Source organism: Nuphar pumila, chromosome 14, assembly GCF_984573655.1.
Source record: "Nuphar pumila chromosome 14, dmNupPumi1.hap1.1, whole genome shotgun sequence".
Classification (NCBI taxonomy): domain Eukaryota; kingdom Viridiplantae; phylum Streptophyta; class Magnoliopsida; order Nymphaeales; family Nymphaeaceae; genus Nuphar; species Nuphar pumila.
The window spans coordinates 23,360,804-23,378,118 of NC_143262.1; the positions used below are offsets into that span (position 1 = coordinate 23,360,804).

Genomic DNA, 17,315 nt, shown 5'->3' on the forward strand with positions numbered 1-17,315 from the left:
TGATTACAGTTTATTTCCTCTTTGATTATAGAAGTTCCCTTTTCTATTACTGTTTAATGATTTTTGTGCAACGCCTATAGGCAGGTTATCACAGTCTATATTCTTGACCCTAAAAAAAAAAAGGGTTTACGTCTATTAACATCACGGGTGCATTCCTTATTAAAGTTCTATTGATTGATTAAGTGATTTTCAATTTTCTTCTCTTTCTCTTCATTCGTCTTGTTTGTTTATTCGTTGTCCCATTGATATGGATTACTCTTCGTCATCTACCTTGTCCTCCGGTCCTTCTGCAAATTTCTTGAGTCAGCTTGTTACAGAAAAACTTAGTCACTCTAATTTTTTGACCTGAAAGAGACAAATACTTCCTTTTATACGGAGTCAGGATCTCGATGAACATCTGGATGGTTTAGTTCCTATACCCCCACGGTTTATTTTGCAGGAAACCACCAATAAGAAGGGTGACACAATTACTATTTCTTTTAAGAATCCAGAGTATACAGTCTGGAGGAAGCGAGATCAGTCTTTGGTTGCTTATATTACGTCAACACTGTCTCAAGAAGTGTTGGTTGCTCTTTCAGATGATTGCACTGCGGCGGATCTGTGGAGTAAGTTGTCTCAGACATACTCTCATATATCAGAAGCTCGAGTTATGTATTTAAAAAATGAGTTTCAAAGTTTGAAGAAAGGCTCCATGCCAGTCATGGAATACATAGGCTGCTTGAAGAGTATTACTGACCAATTGGCGGTTATTGGAAGTGCTATTTCAGATAAAGATAAAGTTCAACAACTCCTCAATGGATTGGGCCCTGATTTTGACATGTTTACCACAGCTTTGTCATGCCTTCCTCACTTGCCTACTTTTGACGATCTTCAAGCGAAACTTCTCCAGCATGAGATGATTATGAAACAAAGAGCAGAAGGAAATGAATCAGTTCGTTCTCATTCAGTTTTGGCCATGGACACTTCTGTCGGTTTTGGACGAGGAAATGGAGGGCATCAAGGAGGCAGAGGCCGCGGACGTTTTGGGCAGGGAGGTCGTGGTATCTTGCCTACACCTAATATTTCTGGTGTTTTTAATAGAGGGAATCAGAGGAGAGTTCCCACTTGTTTCTTATGTAACAAAAGAGGACATGTGAAAGTTGATTGTTGGTTTAATCTACAAAATAGAGGAAAGGTAAACAAAATTGAAAATAAGTCTGCTACTACTGTGGACACGAAAGCGCCATCTACAGATATGCAACAACTTTTGTTATCAGCACTGTCACAGATGATGATCAAGCAAAATGAACAAGGTGAGTGGTATGTTGATTCTGGCGCTGCCACTCATGTTACGGGTAATGTCGGTATGTTATCTCACTTATTGCCTTATTCTGAAAAAGGTAGTATAGTTATGGGAGATGGAACTTGTCACTCCATTAGTCATACTGGCAGTGCACATATCCCTATGTCAGAGTCCTCACTTCACTTGTCTAATGTTCTCCTTGCTCCTAATATTAAAAAGAACATTGTTTCTATAGCTAAACTTGTTGACGATATGAATTCTTCCGTCGAATTTACTTCATCTTCTGTTTATGTTAAGGATCTACGAACGAAGAAGACGTTCGCTAAGGGGGAGCGACAAGGAAACATGTACGTCTTCAAGGAGATTCCCTCAATGTCTTCACCTTCAGCCCCAGTCCTCCAGTTGAAGTCGTCCAAGCATTCTTCAATGTCTTCACCTTCAGAGTCTTTGCTTTTCCCTTCGTTGGGAGTTTTTAATTCATCTTATTGTAATAAGCCAGACATTTGGCACAGTCGTTTGGGTCATTGTAGTCGGGGCTTCGTTGAAAATCTTGTATCTGATGGTCTTCTTCCAGAGTCTAGTTTATGTTCATTTTTAGATAATAATAAATGTTCCTCATGCGAACTTTGCAAAAGTCATGTTCTTCTGTTTCATATTATTAATAAAAGGGCTTCAAAGCCATTTGAGATTATTTGTTCCGATGTTTGGGGACCCGCACCTATTCCTTCTCTTTCCGGTAGTCGTTACTATGTTATCTTTATTGATTCTTATTCCCGTTATACTTGGATATATTTCTTGAAACATAAGCATGAAGTTTTTCAAGTATTTCGGGAATTCCATTCGATGGTCAAAACAAAGTTTTCCTGTGATATTGTGCACTTACAATGTGATGGTGGGGGCGAGTATTCATCAAACGAGTTTATTGCCTTTCTTCGGGATAAAGGAATAAGTCGTCAGGTTTCTTGCCCTCATACACCTCAACAAAATGGGGTTGCGGAAAGGAAACAGAGGCATATTGTCGAGAGTGCGATGAGCATGTTACATGATAGCAATGTGCCCGTTAGTCTCTGGACAGAAGTTTTTCATACATCTGTTCATGTTATAAATCGTCTTCCTATGGCACTTCTTGATCAGCACTCTCCATATTATACTTTTTTGGTTGTGTATGTTATGTACATATTGATTCATCTCTGCGAAATAAGTTTCAGGACAAGGTCGTTAAGTGCAGATTCGTTGGGTATGCGGATGAATACAAAGGCTATCAATGCTATGATCCTACTACAAAACGTATTAGGACCTCTAGGAATGTTGTTTTTGATGAACAAAATTTTCAGGTAAATGACTCTGAAGCGTTGCTATCTCGAGAAGTAGAGGTATATGATCCATGGATGAGCGCAGATCTTTTTGCTAATATAGAAGAAACTTGTCAGGCGAATTGTATTTCCTTTGGCTTGAGCCGGGGGTTGGATGACTCACAGATGCGTGTTGAACCAACCCCAATAGAACGCTTCTCTGGACAGATATACACTAGACGGGACAAAAATATAAAGCAGAGGAATGTGAAAAGCATCGCTAATGATCTGGCTCAAAGGTCGTCACGCATTAGGCATCCTATTCAACGATGGGTGAGTTATGAGACCTTTTCTCTTGATTTCCAGTTGTTTATGTCTCAGCTCACAAAACAGGATGAACCCACTTGCTTTAATCAAGTTGTTCAATCTCGTCATTGGACTGAAGCTATGAATGAAGAAATAGAAGCACTTCATGAGTGCCAGACTTGGTAAATAGTACCTCGGCCAGAAGGAAAGAATGTAGTTGGCTCAAAATGGGTTTATAAAACAAAGTATAAGCCTGAAGGAAGTATCGACAGATATAAAGCACGACTTGTTGCTCGGGGATTCATACAACAATATGGTGAAGATTACGATGAAACTTTTAGTCCAATAGTCAAAATGGGTACAATTTGTGTCATCATATCCCTAGCAGTCGACCGAGGATGGAGACTTAGCCAGATGGATGTTAAAAATGCATTCTTGCATGGAACTTTAAAGGAAGAAGTGTATATGAGGCAACCTCCTGGTTATGTCGAAAAGGATCCTACTGCCTGGGTGTGCAAGCTAAGGAAATCTCTGTATGGGTTGAAACAGGCGTCCCGTTCTTGGTTTGAAAGTTTCTCTATGCAAATTCAAAGTTATGGTTTTAGAAGATGCTCTCTGGACCACTCGCTCTTTATTTATCAAAAGACAAGCATTGTTATACTTCTTCTTATATATGTTGATGACATTGTGATCACTGGGAGCTCAGATAATCATGTACAAGACGTGAAACAGTTTTTAATGAAAACTTTCAAGATGAAAGATTTAGGGGAGTTGAGGTACTTCCTTGGTGTGGAAGTTGACAGGCAACAAGACACATTGACACTCATGCAACAAAAATACACTTTTGATCTTCTAGAAAGAGTCGGGATGACGCATTGCAAACCAGTCAACACTCTGAGTGTATTACATCAAAGGCTGAGCTCTGAAGATGGCCATCTCTGTGTCAACCCAACAACGTATAGAAGCCTTGTGGGGATGCTGCAGTACTTGACTTTTACCAGACCTGATATAGTTTATGTTGTCAATCAGGTATCCCAGTTTATGCATGCTCCAACGGAAGGTCATATGGAAGCTGTGAAGCGCATTTTACGATATTTAAAAGGAACTATAGGAGATGGACTTGTTTATCGCAAAAACGATAACCTGCATAGAGGGCATGAACTCATCACTTATACAGACGCAGATTGGGCAGGGGATCCAGATGAAAGACGATCTGTCTCTGGATATTGTGTATATATTGGACACAATTTAGTGTCCTGGAGTAGTAGAAAACAAAAGGCAGTGGCACGGTCAAGTACAAAGGTTGAATACAGGTCGATGGCTGCAGGCACGGCAGACGCTACATGGATTAGACACTTATTGAGTGATCTTGGAGAGACAATTATTCGATCATTTCTTCTATGTGACAATCAAAGCGCAATAAACATTGCATGTAATCCTATTCAGCATAGCAGAACGAAGCACATTGAGATTGATCAACATTTTATACGGCAGAAAGTCGAGATAAACGAGATAGAACTACGTCATGTTCGAACAGAAGATCAAGTAGCAGACTTGTTTACCAAGGGGTTAACAGGACAGCAATTTTGGTATTTGAAGAGCAAGTTGTACATGCTCCAAGACCACGTACAACTTGAGGGAGGGTGTTAAAATATGGTATGCGTATGGATCTGGATCCAGATCCATACGCACATTATGTTTTATCTTTTAACACATGCTCAATGCCATTTCATTAATGGCATGTCTGTAATTTTTCCAGCATTTGTATTTTTCCCTATTTATAATGTTTAGGGCTGGGAGGTTGGGTTAACGTGCGCCGCCCCCAGCCATTGTGAATCTCCCTCTTCTCTCTCTCTCTTTTCTTAGTTCTTGCAGTGAAGGTTGAGCCCACAGAGAATCTCATAGATATTATAATCACAGGTAGCAGTGAAAAAAACATCTCTGAAACCAAGTCCCACTTGCAGAAACACTTTGTAACTAAGGATCTGGGACAACTCAGATATTTTTTGGGCATAGAGGTTGCAAGGAGTAAAGAATGATTGGTTATGTCACAACATAAATATGTATTGGACTTGCTAAAGGAGACAGGGATGTTAGGTACCAAACCTGCAAGGATTCCTATGGATCCTAAGGCTCACCTGTTTGATGAAAAATCAAAGTATGTGGAAAATAGCAGTTATCGTTCCTTAGTTGGCAAGCTATTATATGTGATTGTAACTAGACCGGATATACCTTTAGCCGTGAGCAAGATAAGTCAGTTTATGGACAAACCTACAAAGGCTCACTGGGAGGCTGCAATGATGATCCTTAAATATCTAAAGTTATCCCCTGGCAAAGGACTATGGTTTAGACAAAATCCCTCTCTAGATGTTATTGCCTACTCTGATGCTGATTATGCAGGGTCGGTTGTTGACAGAAAATCAACAACAGGATTTTGTGTGTTTGTTGGAGGGAATCTGGTTACTTGGAGAAGTAAGAAACAAGTTGTTGTTGCTAGGTCGAGTGCTGAGTCAGAGTATCGGGCTATGGCTCAGACTGCTGCTGAGATGATAGTGGGTTAAATCTGTGTTGATTGATCTCCATGTAAAAGTCTCATTACCTATGGAGATGATCTGTGATATAGAGCTACTACTTATATTGCTAATAACCCAGTGTTTCATGAGAGGACAAAGCACATTGAAGTGGATTGTCACTATGTACGTGACTTGGTACAAACTGGGAACATCTGTACCAAGCACGTATCTTCAGAAAACCAAATTGTTGATGTTTTCACAAAACCCCTAGCCAGTTCAAGTTTTTCAAAGTGTTGTGACAAGTTGAACATCATTGATATATATGCTCCGGCTTGAGGGGGAGTGTTGAGAAACTGTACGGGGTAGTCTCGTAATTATTTAATAGCTTGGGTATATCGTATTTCCTCATTATAGCTAAGGGTATTTTTGTACATGTTTATTTTTGTCTAATCTCTCTATTTAAGTGAGATTAGACCTAATGGAAATTAACGATTCTCTCTCTCTCTCTCTCTCTCTCTCTCTCTCTCTCTCTCTGATTTGCGTAAAACCCTAGTTGTCTTCAACAAAGGTTATCCATGAGCATCAACTAAAGTTAGAAGATTGGGAAAGCAACCATGCTAAGATTTTAGCATAGTTTATGAACAATGTGTCAACATTGCTAAGTTTAGAAAAGTCAATGAGGCATGATCCTTTCTTAAAGGTATGTATACCCAAAAAGACCTTGTTAGATAATATTTTTTACAAGATAAGATTAGAACCACTAAACAAAAGGACATGAATGTTCGAGATTATTTTAGTAATTTGTCTCCTCTTTGAAACGAATTAGCATTTTTTGAGCCAAAATTGGTGGCCACTGAAAATATTAAACTTAGAGGAGAGCAAGTTGAGAGAGAACACTTTTTTCAATTTCTTCGTGGCCTAAGACCTGAATTTGAACAAATTAAGTCATCTCTCATTCATAGGACTTCGGCTATGCCGCTTGAAGATGCTCTTGCCGAGATATGCCACGAGGAGACCCGTCTTGGCATGACTACTAAGGGTGAAGATGTTTTGGTCGTTACTAGGTCGGGTAACAATGTAAAGGCTTATATCCATAGAGTTTGATCCACAAAAGATCAAGAAAATGTGATAGAATGGGATGTTTTTACTAGAGGGTATGGTACACTTGAGGGTAGCCTATATATGTATATATATATATATAGAGAGAGAGAGAGGGAAACATGCTAAATGGGTTTTTTGAGCTTTTTCATTTTATTTTTAAATTCTAACTGTACAAATGTGATCTACGTACTCAATTTTGTACGGATCAGCTCTTGGAGCGTTTAATTCTGATGCATGGTTGGGTTTTTATAAGGCTCGAAAAATCAACGATCCAAAATCTTTATAAGTTTTCGGGGCTCTAAATATTGTTTTCTTTATCGAAAACACATGGTTTGGTCGTTGATTCCTAGTAAATCGACCATGCCAAACACATCTATGGGGTTGGAATTGTGAAAGAAACACCGAAAAAGTTGAAAACTCATCTCTCTCTCTCTCTCTCTCTCTCTCTCTCTCTCTCTCTCTCTCTCTCTCTCTCTCTCTCTCCGACAGAGAGAGAGAGAGAGTCTAAAACTCCACTTGGTTGGGACGGACTCCTAAAGGACTAAACCTCAATGCCTTCATTTACTACCTTTAAACTAGTGGAGTGTTGGATTTTCATTTAGTCTTCAGGTCACATCCATAATGCGCCACTTCAACCATGTTTCATGGAGATGGTTAGTTATATTTGTAGTTTTAGGAGTGTCGCTAACTAAATAGTGTTTCATATGAATTAAGAAAAGACTCCATCACTATTTCTACAGCAATCAAATTTGCCTCACCCTCCTAGGCATTTCATTCTAGAACTGTACCAAGCTGATGCACACACCCCTCCCTTTCTTCTCTCCCTTCATTCTTTTTTTTTCTTTGAAGAGATAAATTTATTAAGAGGTGACAAGTAGCAACCAGGTGAAAAGACATGTATATGTGTATCTGAGTCCAAATTGGGTCAGAGTCAAGGTCCAGACCCGTGTCCATATATTATACAAGATGACGCATTTCATTAATGGCATATCTGTAATTATTCTATGTTATAAAAGGGTATTTTAGTACCCTAAACTTTGTATTAGAGAAAACATATAATGAGAATAGTGATAGTCGATTCTTGCATTGGGAATCGTGGGTTTCTCAGCAGCTCCTCTCTCTCTGTTCCTTCATTCTTCTCGCATGATGAAACTTTGGATTTCATAAAATCTAACATGGTATCAGAGTCACGCTAGAGCTAGATCTGGGATTGCTTCCAAAAGGTATGTCTAGAGAAATCTTTTAGTCTCCAAGTCAGAAAATTGATTCTTCCTTTCTATTCATTTATCTATACATCCAATCGATTCTCAATCTCATTCTGCGTCCTTTTCTTGATCAGATCTGATCAAAATCAGATCTGATCGTGTTTTTATTATTTCTTAACCTCGTCGATCTCTTCTTGATCAGATCTGATCGTATCCCCTCAATTTCATTCTTTTCTCTCTTGAGCAGATTTGACTGCATTATATTCCTTTAATTTCACATCGCAATCAACTAACAGATCTGAATCAATGCTTATTCAGACCAGCTAGTTTGATCAAATCTGAATAATAATCAGGCCTGATCAAAACTTGATATCTGATCTGAATAAGTATCAGATCTGGGCCTTTTTCTTTGATTTCTGTTTCATATTTGTATTTTCTTTCTTAGCGTTCACTGAATCCGATCAATAATCAAATCTGATCAGAACTCAACATCTGATCTTAATCAATACCAGATTTGTGATTTCGGCCATTGTCCTTCACATAGCCTGATATAGTCTCTTTACAAAAGAAACTAAATTTCAGTTTCTATTTAGTTCTCTCCATGACTAATAAAAAAAAAAGGAAGAGGTTGTAGGATTTTCTTTGAGATTGAAGGTTGCCTTTTGATATACTGATTTCTTTAGACATATTCTCTTATTTTGAAATATGAACTCATTTTCTTCCCGGTCAGTCTGTCTTTCTTCTAGCTTTCTTAGTCAACTCGTGTCTTAAAAGTTGAACAATTCTAATTTCCTCACTTGTAAGAGGCAGATCATTCCTTTCATTAGGAGGCAAGATCTTTCTGGACATCTGGATGGATCTAATACAATCCCTCCAGAGTTTATATCACGAGAAGAAAGGGACAGTAAAAGAGCATCTACCACAGTATATGTCAGAAACCCAGAATTTGTAACTTGGATGAAAAGGGACCAGGCATTAGTTGATTATATCACCTCTACATTGTCACAAGAGGTGCTTGTGACAATTCCATATGACTCTTCGGCTATGTAACTTTGGGACAGATTAGTTCAAACATATTCACAGGTTTCTCAGGCCAGGATAGTGTTTCTTAAAAGAGAATTTCAGATGTTGAGAAAGGATTTCATGAATATCATGGAATACTTGAACAAAATGAAGATCATTACAGATCAACTAGTAGTTGTGGGGTGTGCAGTGAGTGATAAAGATATGGTACAACAAACTCTGAGTGGATTGGAACCTGACTACCACATGATTGTTACTTCTTTATTGTGTTTATCTGATCTACTCAAATTTGAAGATCTACGTGCAAAACTATTACAATATGAGATGACCTTAAAAGGGTTCTCTGAATAATCATAAATGCATACAGGCACACAAGATGTTCTTGACACAAGAATAGCTTATAGATGAGAACGAGGAAGTTATAATGTCCGGGGAAGGGGAGGACAAGGAATAAATGGGCAAGGAGGTTGTGGACTATTGCCTACGCCCAACATACCTCCCAACTCTCAGCGACAGAGTCCAATTCCCACTTGTTTCCTTTGTAATAAAAAAAGGCACATCAAGGCTAATTGTTGGTTTAATCCTCAAAATAAAAGAAAATCAACACAAATAGAAGCAAAGAGAGAAACAGATAGTTCAAAGGCCAGTGGAGAAGTAAAAGAGTTGTTGTTAGCTTTGGCAGGATTAAATCTGAAACAAAATGAACAAGGTACTTGGTATGTTGACTCCGGGGCAGCGACTCATGTTACTGGTGGTGTTGATAAGCTCCTAAATCATGTTCCTTACATTGGTAGAAATAGCATAGTCACTGGAGATGGATCTCACCATTTTATCTCTCATATTGGAAACTTTGTTATCCTTATGTCAAAGTCCTCTCTCAGTCTGTCAAAAGTCCTTTAAGCTCCTAACATCAAGAAAGACATTGTTTTTGTTTCTAAGCTTGTTGATGATATCAATGTTTCAGTTGAATTTACTCTATTTTATGTTCTTGTCAAAGATCTTTGCACGAGAGAGGCGTTCGCTGAAGGAAAACAATAGGGCAATACTTTGGAGAACAAATCTCCTTACTTTTCCCTGTTTGGAGTCCATCCCAACTACCATGATTTGTGCGTGTTTGATTGTCTATGTTACGTTTATATTGACAGTTCAATGAGACATAAGTTTCAGGACAAGACTTTAAAGTGGAGGTTTATGAGATATGTGGATAACTATAAAGAATACAGGTGCTATGATCCCATGAGCAAGCGCATCAAAATATCAAGAAATGTTATCTTCGATGAACTGAATTTTGATCACCAACCTATCACTTCTTCTGAATCAAATTCCAAAGTTGAGGTCTATCATCCTTGGTTGAATTCCGAGCTTTTTTCTAGTAATAATGATATTTGTTCTTCAGATTGTGATCAAAGGGATAGGGGAACTATGCCTGCTGATAGGTTTATTGCACAAGAGAGCACAGAACCACCCTTGGAACCAGAAAGGTATAAAGGTCTTCTTTATACTCGACGAGGAAGAGAGGCGCCCTCCATTTTTAATTAGGAGATGGATACACCCTCTACTTCTGCTCCTACTTTTGATGTTAGAAGATCCACTCGCTCTCGTCATCCAATCGAAAGATGGGTCAGTTATGAAAATTTTTCACTGAATTTTCAACTTTTTCTACCTGCTTTGGGCATGAAAGATGAGCCCACAACATTCACTCAGGCAGCAAATTCTAGAAGATGGGTTAAAGCGATGAATGAAGAAATGGAGGCCCTTCATAAATGTGGTACTTGGGATGTTGTTCTCAGACCACCTGATAGAAATGTTGTTGGGTCAAAGTGGGCGTACAAAATAAAGTACAATCAAGATAGCACTATTGAACGATACAAGGCGAGACTTGTTGCAAAAGGATTTACACAAGAGCAAGGACAGGATTATGATGAGACTTTTAGTCCAGTTGTAAAAATGGGAACAATCAAAGTCATATTATCCTTAGCTATTGAACATCAGTGGACAATTAGTCAACTTGATGTCAAAAATGTTTTTCTACATAAAGATCTGAATGAGGAAGTGTATGTAGAGCAGCCCACTGGATACGCAGAAGAAAATCCTACAAAATATGTGTGCAAATTAAAAAGGGTGATATACAGGTTGAAGCAGGCATCCCGTTCTTGGTTTGATAGTTTCTCTCTTTAAATGCAAAAATATGGCTTTAACCGATCTCTTTTTTACCACTCTTTGTTTATATTCAAGAACCAAGATATAGTTACTCTGTTATTGATATATGTAGATGATATTATCATCACATGTAACTCCAAAGTTCACATTGAGAAGGTCAAGCAGCTCTTGAATCAGAGATTCAAAATGAAGGATCTTGAGAAACAACGATACTTCCTTGGAGTCGAAGTTGACAGTACCTCTGAAGGAATGACTCTCACCCAACATAAGTACACTATCGGCATTCTCAACAAGGCAGGTATGAAAGAGTGCAAACACTTGGGAACCCCTAGTGTCCATCAGAAACTCAGTTCCCAAGATGGAGATCTATATGAGGATCCTACGAAATATCGCAGTATAGTCAGGATGTTGCAATATCTCACTTTCACTCAACCTGATATTGTTTACTCAGTAAATCAGGTATCTCAGTTCATGCATGAGCCGCGTGTGAGGCATATGGAAGCAGTTAAACGAATACTTAGGTACTTCTTACTTCAAGGAAATTGTTGAGGATGGTCTTTTGTACAGAAAAAGGATAAATGGGCATAATGCGCATGAACTTATTGTTTACACTGATGCAGACTGGGCGGGAGATCCAGATGAACGCAGATTGGTATCAGGCTATTGTGTTTTTGTTGGGATGGATATGGTATCCTGGAGTAGTAAGAAACAAAAGGCAATTGTTAGATCAAGTACAAAGGCCAAATATAGGTCAATGGCAGCCACCACTGCTGAAGCTACATGGATTAGGCACTTACTGACAGAGGTGGGGGAATCGATCTCACGATCCCTTCTCTTATGTGATAATCAAAGTGCCATCAATATGTCCTTCAATCTCATTTATCACAGTCGTGCCAAACACATCGAAATAGATCAACATTTTGTGGAACAAAAGGTAGAAGATAAGGAAATTGAGCCTGAATTTGTACGAACTACTGATCAAGTGGCTGATATATTCACCAAGGGATTGACCAAAGCCAGGTTTTGGATGTTAAAAGGCAAGTTGTGCATGGTTCAAAACTACGCACAACTTGAGGGAGGGTGAAAAGACATGTATATGTGTATGTGAGTCCAAATCGGGTCAAGGTCCAGATTTCATTAATGGCATATATGTAATTATTCTATGTTGTAAAAGAGTATTTTAGTACCCTAAACTTTGTATTAGAGAAAACATATAATGAGAATAATGATAGCCGATTCTTGCATTGGGAATCGTGGGTTTCTCAACAGCTTCTCTCTCTTTGTTCCTTCATTCTTCTCGCATGATGAAACTTTGGATTTCATAAAATCTAACACAAAGTCAACACCATCTATGGTGCCAGAATTTAATTTATTCCCCCTTACCCAGCTTGACATGAAACCTTGAAAAACTAACAGCTAGTCTTTCCATATTAATAATCTCAACATTCTTTGTAATGGTCAATTACCAAGGTACATTACTCATGTTGTGCTTGCCTCAAAGTGTCCTAGCCCACTACCTATGCTCTAAACATAGAGTTCACCACCCTTTACCAAGCAAAGCTTTGTTATGCAGCACCAATCTCTTCCCCAATCCTCTAAACCTGTTGCAATGTGACTATATTTCAACTCATCAAGCATGGCCCCTTTGTGTTCCTTGATCCCCTCCGCAGGAAGTCCCTCAATAGATACATTAATCTTCCTTTGATACATACAAAGGAATGGCTGAGATCACAAATTTGACAAGGATGAATCTCCCCATGAAAGATAAACTAAGTCACACGGACTCGGCTAAAAGGCCCGCGTCGACACGCCCCGACATGGGTGCAGACACAGGTGCGGCTTCAGACACGGGTCAGGCATGGTCAACGAAGTGTCAGACTCGGTCAACGCACCGGGGCTGAGTCCATCCACATTTTGGACTTGGTCAACTTTGACCAAGTCTATTTTTGTCCATTTATTAAAATTAATTTTGGACTCGGTCAACTTTGACTGAGTCTATTTTTGTCCATTTATGATTGTTATATATATATATATATATATATATATATATATATATATATATATATATATATATATTGTTATTATTGTTATATATATTGTCAACTTTGACTGATCAACTTATTGCTTTAAAATTTACAATCTTATTATTGTTATATATATATATATATATATATATATATTTAAATATATATATATATATATATATAGTTGTGTCCCTGTGTCCAAAATTTTTGAAATTGCTCTGCACCTGTGTCGCACCCGTACCCGCACCCATGTGACATAGGAGGTTGGATCCTTTTTGCCCCGATTTTCCACTTCCCTTCAAAACAGTTCATGCCACCCAAGTTTAGCATCAACAAATCAAGGTATTTCAATGGGAGGGCACCTTCTTTGCAGCCAAATATAATTTTAGCTGCAAGTTTGATGTTTGCTTAGAATTAGCTTGCATTTTTTTTTACATTCACTTACATTCCAAAGCCCTTAATATCAGCCAAGTGCAAGCTATTTGGAGAATAGTTGCTGTTTTAAACACCATAATGTCATCTGCAAACTATGGCAAGGAGATAGAGTCGTTATTATTGAGTGGAATACCTAAACTGAACCCTTCCTGAACACCTTTCTTCATGATAAGAGCAAGAGTCTGGACGAAAATATTGAATAACATTGGAGATAGTAGACATCCTTGGCACAAATCATGGTTCTACCAAATGGAACACTATCTTCAACTTTCAAGAGGACTGCTGGCATTTTAGAGTAACTAATTGTATGTATTGTTTAGTTTGTGATTATTGCACATTCTTGAATTTTCCAACCTTTTGTGGAAATGCACTAGAAGGATGAGATGTACTCCTCGATCATCAACACAAGCCTCACAGCTAGGGTCTCACCTACTAATTAAAATAGCTTTCCAACAATGATATTGATCTAAATCTAGAAAATTATGCATTCAATGTTTTAGGGATGATGATCAAAGAGATTGTAATGAAAACCTTTAGTAGGACTCCTTTATTGTGGAATTCCCTCATGAATTCCATCAGATCATCTCCTCAACAGGCTCATACCCATTTAAAAAGCTCAAAGGTGAAGCCATCGGGAGCTGGGTAGTATTACCTTTAGCCATGGACCATATGGTATTCCTAACTTGTAGTTTCTGAAAAGGGTGCCTCCAGGTGCCAGGCTTTCTTCCAATTTTCTATAAAAGCTACTACTAATAGACCCACTACCAGTGTTATTAAAAGCGCGCCTCAAGGCGCAAAAAGCGCGCCTCGCCTCAAGGCGAGGGGCTTTGTGCCTTGAGGCGCAGGCATAAGGCGCAAAAGCCTTGAGGCGCACGCCTCATACGCCTTGAGGCGCACGCCTCAAGATGAGGCGCGCCTCAAGATGAGGCGTACGCGCCTCACTGCAAACTGCATATTTTTTCACGAGTTCTTTATTACAACCAGCAGAGAACATTTGTTGAACTTATGCCATGATATATTGTCATTCAGACAATGTCTGCCTTATCATTTAAGTTTAAATGCATGTGCTCAAGAACTCTATTTGACAGTAGTTTCCTATATATATATATATATATATATATATATATATATGCACAATTATCCTATATTTTATAAAATGCTCTAGTTTGAAGCATCTCAAACGTATATAGTTAACTAACAAATATCAACAAGTATATAGTTACACTGCTATTGCCAAGCATAGACCATACAACGATCGGATCATAAGATGGATAAATTGGGTCGACCTACGTAAAAACCTGGTTGAGCACATGCATTTTGGTCCATTTTTGGATTTATTTATTTTTTTTTAAATTTTCCCATTTGAAATGGGCTGCTGAATTTTTAAAAAAAAAATCTTAGGAAGGGCGTTGCCCCCCTATAACCCCCCGCCAGGGGCGGCCCCCCCTGGACCCCCGCCCGCTGACCGCGCCGGGGGGAACCCCCGGACCCCCCCTTCTGTAAGGGAAAAAACTATGAATCGGGCTCCACAACTCATCAGTTTCTTAATATATTTTAACTTTTATTGGTTAATCTCATATATTTTTCAGTTATGTAGTCAGTTTTTTAGTTACTTTTATATGTTAATCGTATATTTTTTAGAATAATCTCATAGATTTTAACTTTTGTAGGTTAATCTCATATATTTTCCAGTTATTTCAGTTATGTAATCAGTTTATTAGTATATTTTAACATTTTTTTGTTAATCTCATATATTTTTGAGTTATGTAATCAGTTTTTTAGTTACTTTTATATGTTAATCTCATATTTTTTAGTACTTATTTGAGATTTTCTATTTTTTATTGATTGTTATTTAATCAATAAAGCATTTCTTTATTTATTTGTATTTTTAGATATTTTTTATGTTTTCAAATTTTTTTTTGAGGCTTACGCTTTACGCCTGGCCTCGGTTTTTGGTGGAGCGCCTCGCTACGCCTCAACACTTTTCACAACACTGATTTAGACAAAAAATTGACGCTGTTATTAGATATTTGTTTTGATCAAAAATGCCAATTGAAGGAATTGACAATTCTAATATGATGGTGGAAAAAAGAACAGGTCCCTAAGTGTAGACGTCACCATCGATACAATGGTAGAAAGATTTCTACTTATCATTCATGGAGGGAAAAATGATCATAAAGCTCATAGCCCTTACAGTGTTCGTTCACTACTTAAATGAGCCAGAACGCATCACGTAGTCTTTCGATTCTGGTTCAAATTGTGAGTAGGTAATTTCATTTAGTTCACTAGTAAATTGCATCAAAGCATCTTCGGTAGGTGAGGTTGGTAAGTATGAAGGATTGGATGAGATATGATAGTAAGGCACCTCCTCATAGTGATAAAATTAGAATGGCAAAGACAGCAGCGATTGAAGTTCCAATCGAAAAGCTTCACAAGTGGTCAGATGGCAGAACTGTTTGTTCTAATAGCAAACACTAGCTGCAAGTTAGAGCTTATAAGAGAGGGGGAAACGGAAAGATAGACATCCTCCTATTTCTTCCATCTTAAAACGTAAAAATATGACATTCATTTTAGGAAAAAGAAAGGCTTCATCTTTATCTGATAGATTTCATTTCCGATGAAATTAAACGACGGAAATCCAAACCATTTTAGCTGTAGCTGCCCAAGCCCTAAAAAACAACCAAACAAAACGGTGCATACCGTATCCATTCGAGGGGATAAGATCGATCCCTACCCCCAACCTGCCCTTCACGAATCAACATCCAGACCGACGTCGAAACGCGAGTCGCGGATGCGGATCATGCCATCATCACCAAACTTAAACGGCAGATCCAACTTTCAGCTAGATCCTTAGCCATTAATTCTTTCAATTGGTCAGACAAATTGGAAGGGGAGGCATACAGTGAATTTGCTTTATTCAAGGAAATGTTGAACGGAACCTCATCAAAGTCACACACACACACATACACGCACCCAATACTAAGAAGAGAAGAAGGGGAAAGGGAAAAAGGAAAAGGGGAATGGTTAAAGAATATATGCATTTGAGCATATTGGGCAGGAGACCAAGAACCAAGAAACCCAACATCAATCAAAAGACAAGAAGAAGAAGGGTTTACCTGGAGAGCAGTTTGAATCCTCCACTTGGAACCAGAGAGAGAGAGAGAGAGAGGGTTTGGGTTCTAACCGCTAGCCTGCCTCAGCCTTTCTCTGCCACCCTGACCTTGACTCGTACCTGCATGCGGCTGCGAGTCCGCCGCTATCATGTCAACGAGTAGGGGTCGGGAGCGTGTCGATCTTTTAGGTGCTGGTACTGGGTCCGGGTGGGTCCCACCGAACCTCCTATAAACAGAACCAGATTCGGGTCTGAAAATAGATAGCGTCAGCTGGATGTTGCGGGGGTGTCGTGGGTTCTCCCTCAAAGACACGGTTTTCTAGAGTGCATGTTTGGGGTTTGAATGAGCGCTACTTATATAAGCACGTGGGGCTTGTACCCTCGTGTGTGTCGGCATCACTTAGCATCGAAGACCGGTGCAGTTGCAAAGACTTAAGTATCATTTTCCCGTCATTCTCGTCATGAAACGATGATTTGAGAAAAAGATGAAAATATCCTTCATCCAGAAAAAGGAGTTCAGTTTTCGCCCTAAGCAGTAAACTCATATGCTGTCAGCAGATTACCCTTTGACAACGCACCATCTGCTGCAACAAGAGCTCCTTTTGACGAAGCACACTTTACTGCCGTTTGTTGCCGTCGAAACACCCTTTGTCGTCGTCTGCTACCATCGGAGCACTCTTTGTCGTCGTCTGTTATCGTTGGATCACCCTTTACCGCCGTCCTGAGTCTAGGATCCCACCTTGGTTTTTAGCTTGTGTTACAACACCATGCAACCTTCTCGTTCGTGCCTTGTGTTACAAAACATTCTTGGGTTCGTTCCTACCTCGTAGAGATAACTATAAATCGATTGACTGGTTTGATC

General features: G+C 38.9%; 1 protein-coding gene across 2 annotated transcripts in view; it reads right to left on the reverse strand.

Moving 5' to 3' along the window:
- Positions 1-16,612, reverse strand: part of LOC149816628 (uncharacterized) — a 110,008-nt gene extending 93,396 nt beyond the window's left edge. Inside the window, exon 1 of one of the 2 annotated variants that reach the window (XM_089986792.1) lies at positions 16,458-16,612. The gene's annotated coding sequence lies outside the window, so the exon portion shown is untranslated. The remainder of the gene's footprint in view (positions 1-16,457) is intronic. The other variant, XM_089986790.1, reaches the window with a different exon arrangement.
- Positions 16,613-17,315: the final 703 nt, after the last annotated feature.